Genomic DNA, 21320 nt, shown 5'->3' with positions numbered 1-21320 from the left:
AGTGCCCAAGGGACTATGTTCCTGGGTATCTTCACTGCTCACACTGATCATGTTTACAGGGTAGCAGAACTCTTTTTCTGCTGACCACACATCTTTCAACCATATTATCTTCGACTATCTCTTTGCAGTTTTAGATAAAGTCAAACAAATCTTGGCAGACCTGGAATTTTATATTTGGATCTCAGTTCTCTCATTTCTTCCCCTATATGTAAATTTTATGAACTTAGACTTCTTTATCAAGAAGTTCACTGTGTATTTTTCCATAGTTTTTCTGAAATCATAAATAATGGACTTTCTGGGTTTGAACCTGGAAGTTTCATATGAGTTTCAGTTCCAATAGATTGAATGTTTAATCCCTCAGGTTCTGTGTACTTCCACAATCTGTTATATGTCATCACACATACTGTAGCTGGCCTTAGAGGTGACAATGAAATGGTATTTGACCTTTAGCAAGGATGGTGGACTTTTATAGTTTGCAGTATTCTAGAGCTCCCAGTTAACCCTGTAATCCCCAGTACTCAAAACTAGGAAACATTCAAAGAATAGAAAGTAACTGTATATAGAATAGTTTCAATAAACATGATTTATTGATTGATTCAGCTATGATCATGATATGATCAAGAGTATAAAACTAATCATGACAATAATAATGTACAATCAGATCATTTATGCTGATGGTTCTCAATAGAAGTGGCACTGATCCTGTTACCGAGTCCAACCTCCTACACTTTGCTATCTGACAGGCCAATAAATCAAGAGACAAGGTATTGAGCAAGGAATAGTGACTTCATCTTGAAAGCCAGCAGACTGAGGAGATGTGAATTAGTGTCCCAAAGAACCATCTGACCCGAGTTAGAAGTCAGGCTTCTTTTAACTAAATGAGAAGGAAGTGTGGGTAGTTGTCACAGGCTACTTGGTGCTGGCCAGACCCCAGAGAGAATGTGGTAATGCTTTGTTCTTGCAGCTGTCCATGTAGGTCTGCTTACAATGTTCCTGTAAACCTGCAACAAGAAAATTGTTACTTTCTCTCCAGCGACTTTTTGTCTATATTTGAGTGAAAATAAGTTATACCTTTAAAAGTAAAGCCTGGGAAGCAGAGCTTTGAGAAAAGGCTAATCATGTGTATTTCAGATTTTAGGCAGTGTTCTTTTACAGAGGTGAAGAGCCAGCATTACTAAGCACAGGAAACAGAACACGAAGATTAGAGCTAACAGAATAAATCCAATATGGATTCATATTAGTTCTTCTCTGTTACAATTCCTAGGAATATTTTTGGAAATTTGGTACACTTTTTATTGTCCCAATTACTGGAGAACGTTGCTGATAAGCGACCAAAGTTTCTAGGCCCCCCTACACTGCTGAGGACAGTCCTGCACAAGTACTGAATGATATGAATCTATAATTGCTTTTCACATGTAAGTTCATGACATATTTGCAAAGTTTTAATAAGCAGCAAATTTTTAAGAAATGCATATAATGTACAAATCCAGAAATATTTTAGTGTATTCTTAATACTTGCTAAGTTAATATTTCAGAATATCACATCCCTGTCTGCAGCCCTGCTCACAGTATTTAACACAATGCAATCTTCTTTCTTTTGTTATTGTCGCATTCACAGAAATTCAGAAAGCAACTCCTGTTGTAGGTGTATGATTTGACTACTGTGGCTGAAAATTTCCATATAAAGGTGATGTTTGAAATTACTTTATCGCATGACTCTTTCATAGTATTTTAAGAAGTGGACTCTAAAAAATGATATATGAGACAGTGATATCCAAGAGGATAGCTAACCTTGTTACTTCAGTGTGCTGTAAGCATAAAACTTGTCAATAAAGTAAGCTAAATTCAATTCTGTATTTTAAGGATCTCTGAAATGACACTTCTGCTTCTCTAAAGTAGAAGTTACAACTACTTGATTGCACCTTAGAATCATTCTCTAAACTCTTGATGTCAAGATCACCATCAAGGCTGAGTAAATCAGAAATATAAATCGACTGTCAAATATCAGATCATTCAACACTGTAGATAATTCAGATTCTTCAGGTAAATCTCTGCCAATGAAAGGATGCAAAATCAGGCTCTCAATGGAGACCATACCTGAGTAAAGTGTAGTTATATTTCGTAATACACTGTGTTCCAAACATCATTCATACCTCCTTCATACTTATAATTATCCAAATATCACCTACAATGCTAGAGGAGATATTTGACTTGGTTCTTCATATCTATATACAGGTCTAGACCTAGATATATATCAACTACTATACATCAGAGTTCAATAAATATTTTTTCCTAGAAAATGTCAAATAGTAAAGAATGCTCAAGCTACCACACAATTGCACTCATCTCACACGCTAGTAAAGTAATGCTCAAAATTCTCCAAGCCAGGCTTCAGGAATACATGAACCATGAACTTCAAGATGTTCAAGTTGGTTTTAGAAAAGGCAGAGGAACCAGAGATCAAATTGCCAACAACCGCTGGATCATTGAAAAAGCAAGAGAGTTCCAGAAAAGCATCTATTTCTGCTTTATTGACTATGCCAAAGCCTTTGACTGTGTGAATCACAATAAACTATTGAAAATTCTGAAAGAGATGGGAATACGAGACCACCTGACCTGCATCTTGAGAAACCTGTATGCCGGTCAGGAAGCAACAGTTAGAACTGGACATGGAACAACAGACTGGTTCCAAATAGGCAAAGGAGTACGACAAGGCTGTATATTGTCACCCTGCTTATTTAACTTATACGCAGAGTACATCATGAGAAACGCTGGGCTAGAAGAAGCACAAGCTGGAATCAAGATTGCTGGAAGAAATATCAATAACCTCACATATGCAGATGACACCACCTTTATGGAAGAAAGTGAAGAGGAATTAAAAAGCTTCTTGATGAAAGAGGAGAGTGAAAAAGTTGTCTTAAAGCTCAACATTCAGAAAACGAAGATCATGGCATCTGGTCCCATCACTTCATGGGAAATAGATGTGGAAACAGTGTCAGATTTTATCTTTTGGGGCTCCAAAATCACTGCAGATGGTGATTGCAGCCATGAAATTAAAAGACACTTACTCCTTGGAAGGAAAGTTATGACCAACCTAGATAGCATATTCAAAAGCAGAGACATTACTTTGCAAACAAAGTCCATGTAGTCAAGGCTATGGTTTTTCCAGTGGTCATGTATGGATGTGAGAGTTGGACTGTGAAGCAAGCTGAGCACTCAAGAATTGATGCTTTTGAACTGTGGTGTTGGAAAAGACTCTTGCGAGTCCCTTGGACTGCAAGGAGATCCAACCAGTCCATCCTAAAGGAGATCAGTTCTGAGTGTTCATTGGAAGGACTGATGCTGAAGCTGAAACTCCAATACTTTGGCCACCTCAGGTGAAGAGTTGACTCATTGGAAAAGACCCTGTTGTTGGGAGGGATTGGGGGCAGGAGGAGAAGGGGATGACAGAAGATGAGATGGCTGGATGGCATTACCCACTCAATGGACATGAGTCTGGGTAAACTCCGGGAGTTGGTGATGGACAGGGAGGCCTGGCGTGCTGCAATTCATGGGGTCGCAAAGAGTCCAACACGACTGAGCAACTGAACTGAACTGAACTGAAAGATTTAGAATCTGAGGGCCATCTGTTTTCTCTTCTGACTTCTTAGTTCAGCAGTTGTGCCATATAAACAGAGTAGAAATTATATAAATAAAGTGATTGACTGTATTCCAATAAAACTTTACATACAAAATTAGGCAGCAGGCTCTATTTGGTTCAAGAACAGTAGTTTTCGGACTCCTGATACAGATGCACACAAACACACATACACACACACGCATGAGCATTCAACTGACTTGTAGCTTAATTTTAGAAACATGCACAAGTTTTTAAGATGTAGCTTGAGTTTGCCATGTATATACCCTTGTAAGTGCCGCCCAGAATGAAATACAGTACAGTACATTTCCAAGAATGGTTTTGATGTCCGCTTTCCTGAAGTTAAACACGTTAGACTGCTCCCTATTCACTTTCTTGACTATTATTATCTTTAAAGAAGTTTTTACTTCCTTCATAGGTTCTTGATACTTGATATCAAGATAAAATGAATGAATTCTGCTGCTGCTGCTGCTAAGTCGCTTCAGTTTTGTCCGACTCTGTGTGACCCCATAGACGGCAGCCCACAAGGATCCCCTTTCCCTGGGATTCTCCAGGCAGGAACACTGGAATGGGTTGCCATTTCCTCCTCCAATGCATGAAAGTGAAAAGTGAAAGTGAAGTCTCTCAGTCGTGTCCGACTCGTAACGACCCCATGGACTGCAGCCTACCAGGCTTCTCCATCCATGGGGTTTTCCAGGCAAGAGTACTAGAGTGGGGTGCCGTTGCCTTCTCTGTCAATATCAAGTACTGGATAACACTTATATTTTTTCTGTGTTCTAATGAACTATCTATACAGATCAAGAATCAATTCATTGCTCTGCTTTTCCTGAGTGGGGTACTCTACTGATAACCAAAGAAAAGTACGGCCTTTACTGCCACTGTGTGTGCTGCATATGAACATTTGTTCAGTCTCTGTTAGGATACACTGTTTACATGCTTGTGTTAGCATCTTGATGAGTAAACCTTGGCTAAAGAAAAAAGACCTGAATTTAAGTCTCAGTTTTACACTTACTAGAAATGAGTCTGTAATTAAGTAAATAGACCTGAAGAGACTTTATGATCTTACAAAAGAAGAGCAGTAATTATTGCATTCTTGTTCATCTCACTTGCTTGTAAAAAGGATTTCATCATGAAATGTATATTTGAGGACAATGTTTGAACTTCCAATAGAATAAAATTATCTGGTGAAAAGCTCACTCTACATCGTTCCTGGGCTTCCTTGGTGGCTCACTGGTAAAGCATCTGCCTACAATGAGGGAGACACGTGTTTGATCCCTGAATTGGGAAGATCCCCAGATCTACTGGATCTTTCCCCTGGATCTTTCCTTGGGTAGACAAGGAAATGGCTACTCCTTCCAGTTTTCTTGCATAGGCAATCCCAAGGACAGAGGAGCCTGGGGGGCTACAGTCCATGAGGGATGCAAAGAGTCAGACATGAATGAGTGACTAAACAACAACAACATGGTTCTTATTGTACTTTCTATCTCTTAAAATTACTTTTAATAGGTAGGCATATAAATATCTTAGATATGTAGATAAGCTTGGACAGAAAATAAAAATACTCATTTTGTTATCCATAATCTAGTAGCTATTAAAAAGCACTTCAACCTACACTTCCATTATTATTACCATCATATTTGTTAAGGTACTTACTTGTATGAAAGATACATTGCTTTTAATAATGCTTGTTCTGCTGTTTCTCTTCATATTTCTCTGAACATCTATTCACAAGGCAGTTAAGTAGCCTTCATTTATCAAGAAGAAAGCTGCCTTCTTTACTATATGGTCTGTGTGAGTTTCATTCCTATACTTTCCAGGAGACCTTTATTCTGGTATTATTTGTTATGACATAGGAAATCATTTATATAGCCATTTCTAGGAAACTCCATGCCTGCTTCTAACTTTTAAACTAAAATTGTAATGAGTTGTAAAATTATCACTTGGTCATTCATATGTTTCAGTTTATTGGCCCAAACTTCAAAGTATTCATTATCCATTTATTCTACAAATTGCATTGGGTATCTACCATACATCAGTGTATATATGTTCTAACATCTGGGAATAAAACCATGATCAAAACAGACAAATGTATCTGCCCTTGTGCCAGTGAAGGTTTAGTTATGTTTTATTTGTAAAGCTGAACAGACAAGTAAGTAAGAAATAAGGAAATAATAAATAATATATATATATAAGTCACAAAGAGTTGAACACTACTGAGCAACTAAGCACAAAGTAATGGCAAAAGTTACAGAGAAAAATGAAGCTGAGAAATCAGAGATAATCTGGGTGGGGAGGGATTGGTGTGAGAGATTCCTATTTTACATTAGATGGTGAGAGAGAGCATTACTGATAAAGTGACATATGAACAGAAATATGAGATTGTATTAGAATTTGCTGTGCTGATATCTTTGAAAAAAATATTCCAGGCAGAAGTAACAGACAGTGCAAGGGAGAAAGGCTGGCATATTTAAGGAACAGCAAGAAGGCACTATGGCTGAAATAGAGGCCAAAGTGGAGTTGGGGCACAGGTAGAGATGAGGATGGAGAGATAGCAAGGAGAGGACACCAATTTTTTTTTTTTTTTTAATATTCTCACAGATGTTGTTAGGAAACTTTGCTTTGATTCTCAGCAATCAGCCAAGCAGTTGGGATGTTGTGAGGAAGTGATATGATCTGATTTTTATCTTTGTTATTTTAACTACGTCATTAAATTTTATATAAATCAGTAAAAATGTCTGTTAGCCTGTAGCGATGATTAGTTTGGGTGTGATAATCAGAACTGGGTCCCGGATGACTCTATAATTTTCAGTAACCTTTATATGTTCTTCTACAGGTGTAGCCACCCACATCAAAGATACGGGATTTCCAACCAGCATTCCTCATACCTAACTGTTATTATAAATTTTGGTTCAAGTTCATTTTATTTTCTGAAAGGATTTCCAGAAAGGACCAAACTCTTCATTAGAAGAAAATAATGAAATAAAAGATAGAGTAACTAATACCATATAATTTCTTATTTATCTTCATTGTATTCAACTGACTGTTAGATACAGGATGGACTAGAATAAAATTTGGGGATTTGTGTCTTTTATATTATTATTATTAGAAAACCTCCCTCCCTTCAAATTGTCACCATAAACCCAGTACTATTACTAGTATGGGAATATTGGATATATTCAGCAATATTTTCTTTTGAATGATTAAAAAATATGTGAATACATATATGAATAATAAACAAAAGCATTTTTCATTGCCTTCTGTGTCAAGTATTTTCCAGTTGTCCCTCCAGGGCTACTAGTAAAGTTTCTGTCCCCTTGGGAGCTAACAGGTATAGATTGTATCCATTTCTGGAGGCCTGTGGCTCTCTTCTCTGTTCAGACAATGGAAATAAGAAAGAGGATGTATGGTCAGGAGGAGAGAGTGACATTGGGATATTTACCACCCTAGGATAGTCCTAACCTTGAGAAGTAATCCTAAATGGATATTTCTCTTCATAATGGATCATTCTTCCTTTTAACAATGCTGCTCTACAGGATTCTCTTTCACTTACAATTTTATTAAACTCTTCTTCTCGTTCTTGTGATCCTACAGATGGTGATGCTCCATGGCTGCTGGCCTCTCCCTTGTGTGTCCCCTACACCCTACCCATGCTTCAGTAATTAAACTCCTTATCTATAATTCCTCTTCAAATTATCCTAATTTGCCTGTGGCACCTGTCTTCTGTTAAGTGAAGTGAAGTGAAGTGAAGTGAAGTCGCTCAGTCGTGCCCGACTCTTTGCGACCCCATGGATAGTAGCCTGCACCAAGCTCCTCCGTCCACGGGATTTTCAAGGCAAGAAGTACTGGAGTGGGTTGCCATTTCCTTCTCAAGACTGTGACAAATACTCTATGAGTTCCACAGCTGCTCTGCACGGAGAAGGCAATGGCACCCCACTCCAGTACTCTTGCCTGGAAAATACCATGGACGGAGGAGCCTGGTAGGCTGCAGTCCGTGAGGTTGCTAAGAGTCGGACACGACTGAGCGACTTCACTTTCACTTTTCACTTTCATGCGTTGGAGAAGGAAATGGCAACCCACTCCAGTGTTCTTGCCTGGAGAATCCCAGGGACGGGGGAGCCTGGTGGGCTGCCATCTATGGGGTCGCACAGAGTCGGACACGATTGAAGTGACTTAGCAGCAGCAGCAGCAGCTGCTCTGCAAATACAAATACAGATGTTAAACAAAGGAGGAAGAATAGGCATCTTGATATACAAGGAAACATTTTGCTTGTCTTATTAAACTTATTTTCCACTCAAATTGGCTATGACTTCCATTCTAGGGCACTCAAATGCTAATGGAGCATTAACTCTTGAAACAAAGAGATCAATCTAATTCACTAATTTTCTAGGAGGAGAAACTGGGACAGAGTTTCCAAGTTTGGATCAACCCTTGTCTGGAGTAACTGAAAGACATTTGACTGATCCAAGTCACTATTATCTGGCTTCTGCATTACAACTATAGCCTCTCAAAAGGATTTCTCCCTTCCACCTCTGCTTATAATGAATTATACTCAATTTCACGGGCAGAATAAGATCACTTCTTTGTTCAAAACCTTCCAATGGCTTCCCATTTCATTTTGAAGTAAAACCAAAGTTCTTGAAATTACTACATGATCTAGTCCCCCCGCTCCCCACCCTGGGATCTTACTTTCTCTCTCTTCTCTCCTTTACACCCTCTTCTTTGAACCCTAGCAGGACCAACTATTTCTGTGTGTGTTTTAAGAACTTTGCACTGAGTGAAAACTCTCTTCGCATTACGTCTTCACTGATACTGAAATGTCACTTTATTAAAAAAAACTCCCCTTCCCACTTAATTTAAAATACAGCCTTCACTTGTGATGTATAGGTTTAGATATAGATAGATTCTTTCCCTTTGAGCTGTTTTGTTTTTTTAATGTCTGATATTAATCATCCTATATATATTACATTACATTTAATTGTCTATTTTTATTTTTTGCTCTATTCAAATAGCTCATCAAAAGGCAGGTATTTTATTTTAGTTTTTCCATTTTGTTCATTGCCAGTCCCCGAAGACTACAGAATCAGTAGCACAAAGAAGACACTCAAATGTTTGTTGAAAAAATAAATGACTTGTAAAGCTTTGTTTTTATGATGAGATAATCAAGGTTGACAAGCAGTTGTATGGTTTTATTGAGATTCTTGTAAAGATACAAGGACTTAGAATATCCATTCATCATCTATTAGATTTTCTGTTATCTGCACAATTGCTACTATTTTACTGTATGACAGGTTTAATTATATATTATACTAAAGAATGAATAAAAATACCCTGCTTTTTGAGATGTACCTTTAGAGAAAAAGGCAGCTGAAATATAATCAAGCAAGAGAGCATATGGGTCACACTGTCCATTTACTTATCCACAAATTATACTTGGATATATTGGCAATAATATAGCAGGAATGTAAATTGATGTTCACTTCCTTATTACATGTATTTCTCACACCTACTATTATGTGAATATAATTACGATACAAAATTTGTATTGCAAGTAGGTAATAGAGAAAAGGAATATATTTTGTTCTCCAGGAGAAAGCTATAGGAATTCATTTTCTATTCTTTATTACAGAGTCAGAGATTTATAGTACTACTTACTGCATTTCATAAATCAGAACTTGGAATAGCAGTCTCTCTCCTAAAGGTATGCCTTATGGAATTAAGAAAGAACTATTAGCAAATATGTTGTGCAAAATGAAAGAGTCTGGTATCCATATACTTACTTCCATTGAGTCCTATAAATTCTGAAAAGAAACTTATTATCTAAATGGGTTTGCATATGCTTCTTTTATAGAACTTGGATTTCTCTTTTTTTTTAAGTTTCATAGAAAACTGTATATTTCTGTTTTTAACTTTCTGAATGACAACAGAGTCAAGAATTTTATTAAGTGGGGCCTGTTTTTTCTTTTAAATTTTATTTTGATAAAATTTCAACACAGAAATGTTTCTAGAATAATACAAAGAATTCTGTATAACCTTCAACCAAATTTCTCCAAAGTTAACATTTTGTCATATTTGCTGTTGTTTTCTCTTTCCCTCTTTTGTTTCTGTATCTCAGTCTATGCACACATTACACATTCATACACATGCATATTATTTTCTGAATCTACCAAGTTATAGACATGATGCCCTAGTACTTGGATCTTAAATTTAGGGTTTAATAATCAAGGCATGAAGCAGGATAAGAATCAAAGATTAAAAAAAATGTTTTTGCTATTTAAATATATGTAAGAAAGATATTGACATGCAATTTTATAGGAAGATAAATTTGAGAATAAATTTTTAATCACATCTTTTGGTAATGTCCTGTATATGTACCCCATTCTCCAAATTGAGTGTATTGTTAACCCTTGGGAAGATTGTCTTTTTGGGCTCTCTTTGAATACTTATTTATTGTATGAGATAATGCCTGAAAACCATGCCATACCCAACTAAGGATGAAGAAGAAAGCCACACTCAAATGAATCAAAGTTCTTTACCAATTACCATGTGGGAGGTCATATTTCCTTTGACTCTTGCTCTGTTTAACTAAGCTTTACTTGATATCAGAAGAAATGATCTTTATACTGCCAAGTATCTGTTACTCAATTTTTGTTAGTAGTGCTTGATACAGAGAAGGCAATGGCACCCCACTCCAGTACTTTTGCCTAGAAACTCCCATGGATGGAGGAGCCTGGTAGGCTGCAGTCCATGGGGTCGTGAAGAGTCGGACACGACTGAGCGACTTCACTTTCACTTTTCAGTTTCATGCATTGGAGAAGGAAATGGCAACCCACTCCAGTGTTCTTGCCTGGAGAATCCCAAGGATGGGGAAGCCTGGTGGGCTGCCGTCTATGGGGTCGCACAGAGTCGGACACGACTGAAGTGACTTAGCAGCAGCAGCAGCAGTGCTTGATATGAACTTGTAGTTTTACTAGGGGATGCATATCTTCTCAGAGCACTGCTAATAATAACTATGGTAGACAGTCTATTTTGAATTCCACTTTTATTTTTAGAATTTCAACAACATATGACATTGATAAACAGCCAGTTACTGTGGCTAATGCTGATGATTTTGCTATCCATTAAAAGGTTTCTCACTTGTAGTAGCAGAAAATCTAAATTGGCCACAACTTAAGATTGTACTAAACTGATTGACATATAATTTATTTCCTTTAACCAGGCTTTCCTGATAGCTCAGTTGGTAAAGAATCTGCCTGCAGTGCCAGAAACCCGGGTTCAACTGCTGGGTTGGGAAGCTCTGCTGGAGAAGGAATATGCTACCCACCCCAGTATTCTTGGGCTTCCCTTGTGGTTCAGCTGGTAAAGAATCCATCTGCAATGTGGGAGACCTGGTTTCGATCCCTTGGTTGGGAAGATTCTCTGGAGAAGGGAAAGGTTATTCACTCCACTATTCCGGCCTAGAGAATTCCATGGGCTGTATAGTCTGTGGGGTAGCAAAGAGTCAGACACTACTGAGTGACTTTCACTTCCTTTAACCATGAATATGTTCTCCATAAGTCTACTCCTCATTAAAAGAAAATATATCTTCTTTGATCTGTACTCTAAAATTAAAATTTTTTTGAAAAATATAATTAAAAAAAATTTTTTTTTCAAAATTATTTGTGACTGGAAATCATCAGTATGTGTAACAGGCCACAATAGTAATTCTGATGGAAAATAATATATGGTCCAAAAGCACTTGTGAATTTCATATATTTAAGTATCTAATATGAACTATGAATGACTGCTAAAGATTAAATAACTACAAATTCTACAAACTCTGTGACAAATAAAGTTGTTTATCATATCTAGAACCAAATGTAACTCTGTCATGGCTTTGAAAACAGATTTTTAGTTTTCTTTTCAGTCAATTCCTATGTGTCTCCTCAGAAACATATTGGATATAGACTTAGAAATGGTTATTTTTTATGATCATTAAGATGATGTGAATGCATAAATTGAAGCATATTAGTGGAAAGTACTGCAAAGTGTGATAATAATTATCACATTTAAGTACAAGTAAAAGAATACACATAATTGTGTGAGCCATTTCTCATTAATATAAAATTTAAAATACTCTAAGGTAAAATAATCTCAAGACACTGTGAAGTAATTTATTGACCAGACTTTTCAAGATATTTGAGATTTTAGACATCCAAAGCAAGGGGAAATAAAATGTTAACTATATACAGGAGCAATAGGTACACAGAATTTCAAAAAATGTAATGTGCAGATAGAGGTTCTCAGATTGTTAACATGAACATATTCCCACATTTTAAAATGTGACATAATTATTATATAATTAGAAGTGTCTTCTAATATAGTAATTAGTCAATTGAAGGTGGCTTAGATGGTAAAGCATCTACTACAACACGGGAGACCCAGGTTCAATCCCTGGCTTGGGTAGATCCTCTGGAGAAGGAAATGGCAACCCACTCCAATACTCTTGCCTGGAAAATCCCATGGTCGGAGGAGTGTGGTAGGTTACGGTCCATGGGGTCACAAAGAGTTGGACACGACTGAGCGACTTCACTTTCTTTCTTTCTTTCTAATATAATAAACAAGTGATTGGATATAGATAATTAAAATGCATAAGTACAAAACTCAGTAACATGAATAGAACTGCATTTTAGAAAAATTTTAATCATCCATAAGTTAAGGGTCATTTATATGAAATGAATTGTCAAATATTTCACTTTGGTAGAGCAAATATATTTGTACAAATGAAGATGACAGTGTGGTGAGTCAGAGCTTAACAGGATGTTTGTTGACTGAAGAATTAGAATGTACGTGAGAAATGACCTATTTTGTATTGCTTGATTCTGTTTGCTAATATTTTTTCGTATGTATAATTTTGGTTAAGTTTCTATTGACTATGTTCCTCTTTATATATCACATTGATACATATTTCTTTGCATGTCTATTAAGTTTTGTGTTCATGCTTTACATTGTCATGTTATGCATTGAGTGCCCAAATTATTTTCTTTTTTTTATAATTTATAATTTTACTTGACTGACATTTAATTTATTTGTGTAGCATCTTGAACTTTTCTAGACTTGATTTTTAAATTCATATTTTTACTGAAACATAACCAACATACTGTAAAAAAAAAATGCTTTCAAGTATAGAATTCAGTGAACTTGAGTATATTCTAAAGCTCTCTAATCATCACCAATATCAAAAGTTTTCATCACCCCCCAAAACAAATCTTATATCCATCAGCAGCCGTTTTCTTCCTCCCCCAGTCCCTGGCCAACACTCATCTTTCTGTCTCTATGTAATTTACCTAATCTGGACATACTATAAAAATGGAATTGCACAATGTGTGGCCTTTTATGTTTGATTTCTTACATAATATGTTTCAAGGGCCAGCCAAGTTATAGTGTATGCTAATATATTGTCATTTTTTATGGCTAAATACTATTTCATTGTACAGATAGATGAGCTTGTGTTTTTCCATTCATCAATTCATAGGAATTTGCCTAATCTGCTTTTCAGCTATTATGAATAAGCTGCTATTAAAATTTATGTGATAGCTTTTTGTGTGAGCATATGATTTCTATCCTCTTGAGGGTATGTGTGCAAGCTAAGTTGCTTCAGTCATGTCTGACTCTTTGTGACCCTATGGACCATAACCTATCAGGCATAACCTATATGTGGGATTCTCCAGGCAAGAATGTGAGTGAAGTCATTCAGTTGTGTCCGACTCTTTGTGACCCCATGGACTGTAGGCTACCAGGCTTCTCAGTCCATGGAATTCTCCAGGCAAGAATATTGAAGGAGGTTGGCATTTCCTTCTGCAGGGGATCTTCCAGACCCAGGGATCAAACCCAGGTCTTCTGCATTGTAGGCAGACACTTTACCATCTAAGCTACCAGGGAAGCCCTGGAGTGGATTGCCATGTCCTCCTTCAAGGGTCTTGGGCATATATCTAGGGTCATATGCTAACTATATTTAACATTATTTATTGTTGTTACTCAGTCACTAAGTCATGTCCAGCTCTTTGCAATTCCATGGACTGTAGCATGCCAGGCTCCTCTGTCCTCCACTATCTCTCAGAGTTTGATCAAATTTATGTACCATTGAGTCAGTGATGCTTTCTAACCATCTCATCCTGTGCTGGCCTCTTCTCCTTTTTCCTTCAATCTTTCCTAGCATCAGGGTCTTTTCCAGTGAGTCAACTCTTCACATCAGGAGGCCAAAGTATTGGAGTTTGAGCAACAGTCCTTTCCAATGAATATTCAGGTTGATTTCCTTAAGGATTGACTGGTTTGATCTCCTTGCATTCCATTGTTAGGAATGACCAAACTGTTTTCCAAAGTAGTGGCACCATTTTACATCCCCACCAACAATGTAGAGGATTTCAATTGCCCATTCTCATCAATTGTTTTTATCTGTCTTATTGCAGAGCCATCCTATTGTGTATGAAGTGGGATCTCATATGATTTACATTTCCTTAATAAGTTGAACATATTTTCATGTGCTTATTGGTCATTTGTATACTTCTTTGAAGAAATAACCATTCAGATCTTTTGCTCACTTTCCATTTAGGTTTTCTTTTTTACTGTTGACTTGTAAGAGCTCTTTATATATTATAGATTAGAGTCTCTAAGTATATGATTTGCAAATGTTCTCGCTCATTATCTGAACTGTCTTTTCACTTTCTTGATTTGTCACTGGCTAGAACCTCCAGTAAAATGTTGAATAGAAGTAATGAGCATAAACATTGTTGTCTTGTTCCTGGTCTTAATAGGTACAATTTCAGTCTTTTGCTATTTAAGTATAATGTTAGCTGGGGTTTCCCAGTGGTTCTAATGGCAAAATACCTACCTGCCAATGCAGGAGATAGGAGAGACTTGGGTTTGATCCCTGGGTCAGGAAGATCCTGTGGAGGAGGGCATGACAACCTGCTCCAGTATTCTTGCTTGGAAAATCCCACAGACTGAGGAACCTGGCAGGCTACAGTCCTTGGGGTTAAAAAGAATCAGACATAGCTGAAGTGACTTAGCATGCATGAACACATTATATTAATTATAGGTTTTTCATAGATGCCCTATATCAGAATGGGAATGTTCCTTTGTATTCCTAGAGGGCAGAGTGTTTTCATAAGTAGGGAGTGCTTTTTGACAAGTGCTTTATTGTTGTCTATTGAGATAATAATTAGATTTTTTATTTCTATTTTTGTTAAGATGGCACAATAGATTGATTTTTTTATGTTGAAGTGACCTTGTATTCCTGAGCTAAATATTTCTTGGTCATAGTATAGAATGCTTTGTATATGTTGCTGAATGCAGTTTGGTCATATTTTGTTAATATATTTATGTCTGTATTCTTATATGACATTTTTTCTATGATTTTCTTGCTTTTTGATGTGTTTGTTTGGTTTTGGTATAAAGATAATACTGACTTGATAGAATAAGTTGGTAAGTTACTCTTTCTCTCTTATTATTTAGAAAATTCTTCTTTAAATATTTGGAAGAATTCAGTAGTGGATCCATGTAGGCCCGGGCTTTCTTTTGTTAGACATTTTCATACTGCTAACTTTATTTCTTCCCTTGTTATAGTTCTAGTCAGATTATTTATTTTTTCTAGTCAGTTTCTGTACTTTGTGTCATGCTCACAATTTGTTCATCTCATCTAAATTACCTAATTTTTTGACATATATTTCTTCATAGTGTTTTCTTATCCTTTTTATTTCTGCAAGGCTGACAGTAATCTCTTCTCATTTATTTCTGATTTTAGTAATTTGAGCCTTCTTTTTAGGCTTCCTTTTGTTTATCTAATAAAGGTTTCTAAAATCTTTTAAACTAACTTATTCTTTTGTTGATTTTTATCTATAGTTTTTCTTTTATCTACTTTATTTTGATCTCAATTTTTAGTGTTTTCTTTCTAATGCTGCTTTGGGTTTAGTTTGCTCTTCTTTTATACTTCCTTAGGGAGGAATGCTAGATTATTGATATAAGATCTTTCTTCTTTTTTGATATAGGTGTTTGCTGCTGCTGCTAAGTCACTTCTGTTGTGTCCGACTCTGTGTGACCCCCTAGAGGGCAGCCCACCAGGCTCCCCCGTCCCTGGGATTCTCCAGGCAAGAACACTGGAGTGGGTTGCCATTTCCTTCTCCAATGCATGAAAGTGAAAAGTGAAAGTGAAGTCTCTCAGTTGTGTCTGACTCTTATCGACCCCATAGACCGCAGCCTACTAGGCTCCTCTGTCCATGGGATTTTTCCAGGCAAGAGTACTGGAGTGGGGTGCCATTGCCTTCTCCAGATATAGGTGTTTACAGCTTTAAATTCTCCTCTGTTTTGGTTTTATCCTGTATGTTCTTTGCTGTGTTTTCATACTTTTTTTACCTCAAAGCATTTTCCAATTTCCTTTGTAGTTTTTTGGAACCACTTTTTATTTAGGACTGCATGATTTAATCTCCACATATTTGTAAATGTATCAAGTTTCCTTCTGTTATTGACATGATTTAATTTCATTGAGGTTCATAATGTATTTTGTTTGATTTCAGTCCTTTTGCATTTAATGAGGCTTGTTTTATGGCCTAATATTTGGTCTAGCTGGACAATGTTTCTTATGCACTTGAGACGAATCTGTATTTTGCTGTTGTTACATATAAGCATTCTCTGTGGAGTGTTCATGCATGTCTTTAATTCTAAATGGGTTATAGTTGTTACTGAGATTTTCTCTTTCTTTATTGATTTTCTGTTTATTGTTCTATCCATTATTGAAATTGAAATGTTAAATTTCCAGCTATTACTGTCAAATTGCTATTTCTCATCCTAATTCTGTCAGTTTTGTTTCATTTATTTTGGGCCTTTGTTGTTAGGTGCTGTTAGGTTTACAGATATATCTTTTTTATGGATAGACCCCCCCGACACCACCGTTTTATAATTATAATTGTATTTCTTTGTCTACAGTAACAATTATTTGGCTTAATGTTTATTTTGTCTAATATTATTATAACTCCTTCAGCTCTCTTTTGATTACCATTAACATGGTGGTATATAATTTTGCATATTTTAATTTTCAAGCTTTATGTTTCTTTGGACCTAAACTATATCTCTGATAGAAAGTGTACAGTTGAATAGTGTTTTTTAATCCATTCATTCTTTTTTTTCAATATCTTCCCCTCTCAACCTCTACTAGCTCTTTTTGTATGTTAAATTTTAACTTCTGCAGACTTAAATTAATTTCTTAATTTATAATATTCTGTCACTTTTTAATGCCAAAGTCATTTCAATAGTTTACCCAATTTTTAATGTATATCACTTCATCCTTTGCACTCCTGGCCATTATTTGCAAGTTATATCTTTATACATTACAGGTCAATAGATATATACTTTTTTGTTATATTTTTTCTTCACTTTTAAAATAGGATGTTTTTAGAGCAATTTTATATTTACAGCAAAACTGAGTGGAAATTACAAAAAGATTTATAATCATTGCTTAATGCAGCTATATTTTAGGTTAGATAGCAAAGAAAAAGTATTTCTAACAAAAAATACTTTGCACCTTTTAATGTTTACATATTAGTTATCTTTAACTCTATGCACTTTATTTATTCATATAGATTCAAGATCTCATATAGTGTCTTTTCAAAACTATGTATCAATTATATTTCAAAAAATAAATAAATTCCTGGAATTTAGCATTCGGTCTACATAGTTCTCTTTATCCTAGAAAAACAGAATAGTGACTGTAAATTGCCACATTTAATTTCTTATGTGTTTACTGAGTAAATCAGTAAGTTATTTTACGGTATTTTCAACTATTACTGATAACTTAGAAAATTCAAGTGAGAATATATTTCTACATGATTTATGTATTTTTCTTGTACAAACAAATATAGTTAAAATAAACTATGGAATTATGAACAAATAGAAGGATGGCTAAGCAAATACGATGTGAAACAAGCATCAGATATCTGCTAAGTAAGAAATCTATAGCAGGGCTTCCCTGGTGGCTCAGTGATGAAGACTCTGACTGCCAATGCAGGAGACATGAGTCTGATCCCTTTCCTGGAGGATCCCACATGGTGTGGAGCTACTAAACCTGTGAATCACAACTATTGACCCTGTATTCTAGAGCCAGGGAATTGCAGCTACTAAGCCTACCCACTACAACTACTGAAGTTTGTGTGTCCTAGAGCCCATGCTCTGTAACAAAAGAAGCCCATGCACCACAACTACAGAGTAGCCCACTTCCCACAACTAGAGAAAAGCCCAAACAGCAGCAAAGACTCAGGATAGGCAAATATAAATAAATAACATTATTAATTTTTTTTTTAATTTAGAAAGTGAAAAGGAAGCTAAAGAAATTTCTAGCAATTTCTAATAATATATTTTAAAATGACTTCAGAATAAAATGAAAAAATGCTTTAGGGATGAAACATAATAGTTTTAATATTTTGACATTGAAATTCTACTGTGTAGGCTATTCATGAAAGTATTACAAAGGACTGGGATAATATATCAATCAAATGGCAACAATGTACTAATATAATCCTCAGAACTGCAGGTAAAATTAGAATGGCCAGTTTGATGTCATCAATTGCAATCAGTTGGACTTAATTATATAACTTTTTGTAAAAACAAATCAATATACTATTTTAAATCTTCAGCTCAATTCAGTTCAGTTGCTTAGTAGTGTCTAACTATTAGAGACCCCATGAACCTCAGTACACCAGGCCTCCCTGTCCATCACCAATTCCTGGAGTCCACCCAAACCCATGTCCATAGAGTCGGTGATGCCATCCAACCATCTCATCCTCTGTTTTCCCCTTCTCCTGCCCTCAATCTTTCCCAGCATCAAAGTCTTTTCAAATAAGCCATCTCTTCTCATCAGGTGGCCAAAGTATTGGAGTTTCAGCTTTAGCATCAGTCCTTCCAATGAACACCCAGGACTGATTTCCTTTAGGATGGATTGGTTGGATCTCCTTGCAGTCCAAGGGACTCTCAAGAGTCTTCTCCAACACCACAGTTCAAAAACATCAATTCTTCTGCACTCAGCTTTCTTTATAGTCCAACTCTCACATCCATACATGATCACTGGAAAAACCATAGCCTTGACTAGATGGACCTTTGCTGACAAAGTAATATCTCTGCTTTTTAATATGTTGTCTAGATTGGTCATAAATTTCCTTCCAAGGAGTAAGTGTCTTTTAATTTCATGGCTGCAATCACTATCTACAGTGATTTTGGAGCCCAGAAAAGTAGTCAGCCACTGTTTCCACTGTTTCCCCATCTATTTGCCATGAAGTGATGGGACCAGATGCCATGATCTTAGTTTTCTGAATATTGAGCTTTAAGCCAACTTTTTCACTCTCCTCTTTCACTTTCATCAAGAGGCTCTTTAGTTCTTCATTTTTTGCCTTAAAATGAATATATTTTTAATGTAACTACTGCTTTAAGTCCAAAACAACTGAAATGGAAATGTTGGAACTTGTACCTGTGTTTGGTGCAAAATTGATCTTAAATCCTTTAATTAGACATTTTTATTATATAACATAATTAAATAATAGTGCACCTTTCCAATTTTCTTCATCTATTTATTTTCTTTTGTTTCTTATTCTGAAATTAACTTTACTGACCAATCTTAAGTCATCACGCTTTGAAATACTGTTATCTTTTCCTGGAGACACTGAAAATCAGTAACTATTTGACATAAAGTACAGCTTTTCTATTCATATAAACTGTCCATAAATAAATGTGTTAAAATAAGCCTCTCATGTTATAAAATAAACATGCTAAATATAAAGTTTGCCATCAACTCCATCCCTATATTTTTCAGTGTCTTACTATTTAAAAGGAATATTATTTAAAGGTATTGTTCTGATAGTATTAGCTGTGCCAATTTTTAAATATCAAGGACTTTACCTGAAAGTTGCAGTCTTTTACAATAAGCAATCACAATTCTCAGACCTCCCTTCCTAAGATATTATATGGATTTACTTCTAAAGGTCTATTCCCCTCTGTCTATCTCCTGCCACTTGAACCCTGTATTTTGCAACTCATTCTCATACCAGGCCTGGCTTCACGAGCACATCTTGTTTGCTAGGTGGCACCATAGGTTCTAGGTATTTATTAACATATAGATCTTTAGTGTCCACCTATCATCCCTTCATATTACATTGGGAACTTTACTTCATATCATTTCTAGCCTCCCGGTTGGTTCCTGTAGAGATTTTCTGGGTCAAAACTTCAAGGTATTGAACCTCTGCTTTGATGTTCTTCCTGATTCTGCTGTCTTTTACATATTCTCTTTTCAGGCTTTGACCAAGGTCTCTTGCTTCCTGTATGCTATATCTTTTTACCATCTTCCCTTTTGTAGTGGAAACACAACTGTGGGAATGAACTGCTATTATTTAAGCCATATATCTGACTATCTGACTCCCCTACTCCATATCGTAAACATAAATCTCTCATTTTCTCCACTGAATGTTTGTACATTATGTTGTAACTGTGTTTCTCTATTAATAATTTTTTTATTCTCATTTGTATTTTTCAGAAACATAAATGGTGTAATGAGTTAATCAATGTTTATTGAGTAAGAATAATTTGGTCAGAACTGTGTTGAATCTGGGAGATTGAAAATAATTTTCAAAATTTAAGGTGTGACAGTGAACAAATAACTAGCAAAGCATATGACTGGAGATGATGAAGAGAATGTCACTTCTTTTACTCTTTTTCCATCCCTCATTTTTCCCAAGAAAAGCTAGGTTTTGCCAAGAAAGTACAAAAGCAAGCCATGGAAATATTTTAAAGTAGTAAAGATGTTTACACAACCAGGAAATGTTGTCAGAGTTTACTACTTAAAATACAACAATATCTACTCAAGGTTATAACTAGAGGTTTACCTTAGGGATTCCAGTTTTCTCATTTTATAACATCAGTTTTTAGAAATAATTAAGTGAATATTTAAAATCATACATTTGCTCCCCAAAGACATATATGATGTTTATGGAGGTAGAAATATGTGAATAATACAAAACATGTACATTACTTTTATTCTAATAAATGTGGCTGTCTCAACAGTTTGGCCATCAAAAAAGATTAATAGGTATGAGTATTTAAGAAATCTGTAACCTGTTTATTTTATATGTTTTCCATTTAACATATAATAATTGTTTAATATATTCTGGACACAATTCTGCATTAATTAACTGCATGCACATTTTATTAGAGAGCTTTAATTAGTTTTCACATTTTATTAAGGAGGAAACTAAAATACAGAGAAATTAAACAACAATGCTTTATATATTTTACAGTCACATAAAATCAATATTAAAGCTAAAGCTGATACTGTTTTAAGAATGAGCAGGTTCCTGTGTTTAGTTTGCTATTTTTGAAATATATTTTCATAGCCCATTAATTCTATTATTTTAATATTAACTAAACATTCTATAAACTGTGAAATACAGAATAGATTTTTTCTCATTTGGCTTGGGACACAGCCTTGTGTTAGAAGCTCAGAATCCTTTCATCTCTAACCATGTCATTTGTTACTTTTTAATATTTCCATGTTTCTTACTAATCTCCTTCAGTTATTGATAATACAAAGGTTAATTTAACTTAACCCAATTCTTTAGGTTTCATGTCTAAATTAAATATAATAATGTAAATATAATATAATAAAATATATAAA

Source organism: Bos indicus, chromosome 3, assembly GCF_029378745.1.
Source record: "Bos indicus isolate NIAB-ARS_2022 breed Sahiwal x Tharparkar chromosome 3, NIAB-ARS_B.indTharparkar_mat_pri_1.0, whole genome shotgun sequence".
Lineage (NCBI taxonomy): Eukaryota > Metazoa > Chordata > Mammalia > Artiodactyla > Bovidae > Bos > Bos indicus.
Note: the sequence above shows the minus strand (reverse complement) of the source record.